Source organism: Toxorhynchites rutilus, chromosome 2, assembly GCF_029784135.1.
Source record: "Toxorhynchites rutilus septentrionalis strain SRP chromosome 2, ASM2978413v1, whole genome shotgun sequence".
Classification (NCBI taxonomy): Eukaryota; Metazoa; Arthropoda; class Insecta; order Diptera; family Culicidae; genus Toxorhynchites; species Toxorhynchites rutilus.
This window is the reverse complement of record NC_073745.1, coordinates 70,065,388-70,070,888: the sequence shown is the minus strand read 5'-3', so window position 1 is coordinate 70,070,888 and position 5,501 is coordinate 70,065,388. Positions and strand designations below refer to the sequence as shown.

The window sequence follows — 5,501 nt, the reverse complement described above, 5'->3', positions numbered from 1 at the left end:
ATTTTTTACTTAATCAGAACAAACATTAACTGCGATGAGTATACTGAGGTCTCTGCTAAAGTTTTCCAGGTTTGAATATTGGAAGTATAATCACTTATATCTACCCGGTTTTCATTGATTCGATTAAGATGAGCATACCAAACTCCCATCGAAGAAGCAAAAAAGCAGCCATGTTCAGTTTTTTTGCGCTCCACTCGCCCCCATCTCGAAGATACTTTTATTTGAGGATCCTAGAGTTGGACTCCCATTATTACAAAAAATGTAAGGGGTTGTACCTATAACACGACCGCATTTTCGGCGTAGAACTACGAAATTATATTATTTAATCCACTTGTTTATCACTTCCAATATTATTTTAGAATGCATAGAAATTTTTGAAATAACTTTCTAGTTATTTAGTTATTTAGTTATTTTTGATTACTGCAGTAGTGAAAATTTTCATCTTAAATACGAACAATTTAAAAGTACCTAAACTGATAAAGAATGGTGAGGTGAGAAACCCACCTTGCTTGATATAATAATATATAAGAGGAAAAAAAAATTGTAAAAAAAAACAAATAAACATGGAACATTAAGTTCACAAAATAGAGTACTGGCAAGCATACAAAAAACGATACATGAATAGATTATTGTGGTTGATCGATCTATATTACGAAAATATTGCCGTTGATTTGAGATATTGTTTTAATTTCTTTTTAAAATTATTAAGGCAAGGCATTAAAACGGCATGATCTATAAAATGTGGCAACTGTGTAATGTGCTAATTATAGATATGATAAACATGTGACATGTACACGATTAAAATTTGGCTCTGTTACAGCTAAAATGCTAATGAGCCTGCAATAAACAAATGGGATAAAAAAAGGATACTCAGTTTAATTGTAGACAAGTCCGTCGATATATCGTAATGCATCGACATCCGAACACTTAAGCGCTTACGATAATAATTTCAACTACTAGAAAATATTGACATATCATAGCATGAAAAGTTAACGTTCCTATAGAACTAGAAGACCCTCATGTAAGTTATGGATCACAGAATTCCACAAAATCATGTTATATTTGTCCAAAATTTGATTTTTTTTCATTGTGCAGTAATTTTAAATCCTTGCAGTTCGAGTTCAAGTGAAAATTTTCATCTAGAGCTTGACAATTACTCTTTAGACAAGAACTGTTTTCGACAAAGTTGTTACATATGATGAAGCGCTCATTTTCAAGTAGTCAAAAATAGGGTGACCAAAATTTAAGGTAATATAAAAAAATCTAACTTTCTTATCTTTATAAATAGAGGTAACAATATTTCGGCAATGTTGTAGCTCCAGTCATTTAAAGCAACTTTGCAGAATTTTTTTTTGCTGTCATTCAATACAACTGATTTTGTGCTTTTGTTCTAAGTTCTAAGTTACTTTTACATTTCAAATTCTACATGTAAACTGTCTTCGGACGACTTTTAGAGCTCACTAAAACAAATATTTTTCGTTGCAGAACTCATCCTTCATGTAGACACTTGTTGGGTTATCAAGTATGTACAAAACTTTAGAAACCTTGAGATACACACCTACTGCTTGAAACTCAGACTCGATTATATATGATTCGATTACATTCAATTTTAGATTCGATTATAAAGCTATGCCATGCCAAACCGATATAGTGGTTCTCCGATTTCTATAAAAAGTGATAGTTTTGTTCTGTTTTGCAAAATATTAGACCCGTATTTTTTTCGTTAGGGTAACCATTTCCATTTTAGGGTGGTCCGAAAATTCAACTTTTTCCATTTTTCCCAAAAATAACTTTCTTTAAAAATTCATATCTTTTGAACCATTGAACTGATTTAGATGATAGACATATCAAATTAAAGCCAATGAGCCTTTTATGAAAAAATATTAAACTTGCATGAACAATGGAATTTATTTTCGTAATTATTGATTGTAACCGTATTTTATTGTTTTCATGGCTTTGGATTAGAGGGTGTTATATATTTTTTATTTTTTTCTTGAAAGCAGAGGATTTTTTACATAACATATCTCGATATGAGAGATGCTATTTTTTTAGCTTATTGGTTTCAATTATATATATCGATCATCTAAATCGGTTCAGTAGTTCAAAAGTTACGAATTTTGGAAAAAGTCATTTTTGGAAAAAAGTGCAAAAAAAAGATTTTTCGGACCACCCTAAAATGGAAATAGGCACCCTGAAAATAAAAATAAAAAATACGGGTCTAATGTTTTGCAATAAAGAACAAAACTACCACTTTCGACGAAAATCTGAGAACCACTATATCGGTTTGGCATGGAATGGCTGTATACACAGTTTGAATAAAACTTTGACGTTGTGTTTTTGCGTTTTTTATGAAGGCTCACCACCTAGCCCCGTACATGGAATACATCTTTACATTGTCTTTGATCCCCATGTACGTCCATCACGACCTTTTTATTATTATTTGCTGTTACTGATTGCCATTCATAAAACAAGGGTTATTCTGGGTATTGGGACCATTTCGGGATAAACTCCCATCCCCACACATAAGAGTCCGATCTAGGGTTTTACCGCGCCCGTTGCTTTGGAAAATGTGTCTTCTGTGGCCCAGAAACCTTTCTGTTTAGCGATTGCATTTGCCACTCGCCACAGCTTTCACAGTTGGAAAATTTCTTCCCATTCAGCTTGTGACATATTTTACAGTAAATTAAATTCAATGGCACGTCGCATTACCACCACTCAGTGTCGGATTGGAGGTAATTTTAACCTGTAATTGAACATTTGCGATGAGAGTGGTACAGTGTCGACTTTCAATGTGGGGTCATAATTTGGACCCCGAACTCTATGTTTACAGAAATGTTCAACTAAATATGTCGCATTACAGGTCCGTCCAATTAGCTAAATGTCGAGATAAGTGTAAATTACTGTACTTTCAATCTAGAAGCAATTCAAGAATTGGTGAAAATCAATAAGCTCAGAACAACTGCCAAATTCACATACTCATCATATCCTGGCAAACAAATTATGAAAAAATCAATTTGTGTTTTATTATTATTTTGGATATTGTTTTAGAAAGCATTGAACTGTATTTCCTAAACTCTTTTTTGGAAGGTTTAATGGCCCTGAAAAGCGCCTTGTTTTATGGAATGGTTCCAATTTAGAAAACTTAGTACTCGTGGTTTTGAAAAAAACCATTTCGAACGCCCTCGATGCCGCCTTGTTCTGGATTTGCCGTTGAAGCAGTTTGTATAAAGAACAAAATTTTTTCTTCTGCTACCTGATGCCGTTTTGCGATTGCGTTTGCCACTCGCCACTCGCTGCAACTGCCTGTTGTCTTGATGTCCACCGAACCGAATGTGTTCTGTTCCGAATGCGGGTTTTCTTATCGTCGCGAGCAGCTTTGCCAGCTAACTCGATCACTTCAGCGGCCGAAACTATATAACGCCGGCTAGGTGGACTGGTGCACTGGTACTAACGCGCTCGGCCTAGCTACCCTTGCGGGGAACTCCAGATCAACACGGTTCGAGCGGGATTGTATTTCTTCAATTAGCAATAATCCCACCTCGGATGATCCTCATTGGGTACGATATCGCCGCTGCGCAGTGCTATCTTTTGTGTATTGATTAAAATAGTGAATGAATGAAACTATTTACGAATTCAATTGCAAACAAATCTCAATTTGAGTCAATTCATGCATTATGGTAGTTATCACAGCAAATAGTTATCAACATTTTGCCTAATCATTAAACGGTATGCGTAGAAGTTCAGTGAGCTGGCGACATGAAAGGATATCTTACAATGCAGTCTTGAATAACCGAGTCAAAGCATTGCATTTGTACCCGCTTTTGTAGACCGTGATAGCAAAACGAATTCTGGAGTGTAAAAATGTTTGAGGGTATAAAAGTATAATCCGACTTGAATGTATTTGCAATGCCGATTCTCCCAACTTCTTGGTTCTGTATTGGGAAAACACATTCCGGTTTGCAAAAATGCAAGCGAATACAAAAGTACTCGTAGTTTGCATCTTTCCCCAGGCTTCATGGTTTTGAAGTCTGTGTTAGGGAAACATTCCAATTTGCAAAAACGCAAACGAGTACGAAAGTTCCCACTGCATGCATCTAAATTTCTACGCCGATTTCCACAGGCTCCATGGTTTTGAAGTCTGTGTTAGGGAAACATCCATCCATTCCAGCGATCGTACCTCAATCGTTGCGCAATCGTAACTGAGTGGGTTTCCGAGCGGCACTCGCTTATATACCGACTGGTGTGATTTCAATAGCCTGTTTTGAAAGTAATTTTAGGGCTTTTGAAACAAGTTTTTGGATCAAAAAGTAACAAGCATATAACGCGTAGACATTTTATCTTTCGAATGAAGTGTTTATCATACCATTTCGTTCAGTTGTTTAAGAGCTATTAACGCTCAAAATCTCGTTCTCGGGCGTAACGCTTTCGTTTTCGAAACTTTGAACTTACACCCCGGTATAGAAATGAAAGACGTAGTCCTACGTCGAAAATATTTAAAAGTTGAGATAAAAGTTTATTGGTCATGCAAATTACAGTTGAGCAAAAATCGTAATTTTTGAAGATTTTAATTAAAGAATCGCCGGAAATTGTTTAAAATGGCATTGCAGCGAAACTAAGAACGATAGAAGCCGGGTGTTAAAGAACAAATTGTAGAGAGGTTAGAGATCTGTTAGATAGTTTCAATTTTGTTGATTGATATAATCAGGTTAATTATGCATTTTTGGGGAAAAATAAGTAATAAAACTTTAAAAACCACTTACTTCTATGTTTTTCACTTCCGAAATGTTATTCAAAAGGTCTAATTATCTAACTATCAGCAATTGTTTTACTATCTAATTGAAGCTATCGGAACCGAGTCTGAGGACAATTGTACGAAAAACATGCTACGATATGGGGCTCATGATGTAAAAATATAAGAGAAAAAAATTGATCTGCCACATTTAATGAAGAAAATACAGAGTTCGGTAGATCGGTTTTGTTTCAGCAGCTAATGTCCACCAATGAGTTCATCCAAACGCATGTTACAATTCATTTGACATGCTCCATCCGGTTATAAATAAGCAGGATATTCGATATCCTGAATCACTCATTAAAAACGCAACCGTATTATGGTACATAATTTAAAGACTAAGCAGAGAGCGTAACGCTAGCGCCTGTTATCGTTTGTTTGATTACTTATTTATAGTTATTATCCCACCAGCATATGAACGTCTCCCACTGCATTTGTTATCCCTCCAGGGTAGAAACAAATTGATGGACATCATTCACACCCCTGTAATTGCATTTGCTTTCGACGACGGGCGATTAGCTTATGGCCAAAGGAAATGTGAAGTGTGTGTGTGTGTCTGTGTATGTGTGTAGGGTGTATAATTGAAGGATTAGAGGTACGGACACCCTGCTTATGGAGCTTGGGTAGTGCTGCTGGTGTTAATCGTTTCCGTTGATCAAAACATCAACAGTTGGACGAGTGGTGCTCCAGAGAAAGAAACACAGAAAAACAA

General features: G+C 35.7%; 1 pseudogene; it reads right to left on the bottom strand.

Annotated features, from left to right (window-relative positions):
• Nucleotides 1-3,468: 3,468 nt before the first annotated feature.
• On the bottom strand, nt 3,469-3,583 carry LOC129772358 (U4 spliceosomal RNA; annotated as a pseudogene).
• Between the last annotated feature and the right edge of the window lie 1,918 nt (nt 3,584-5,501).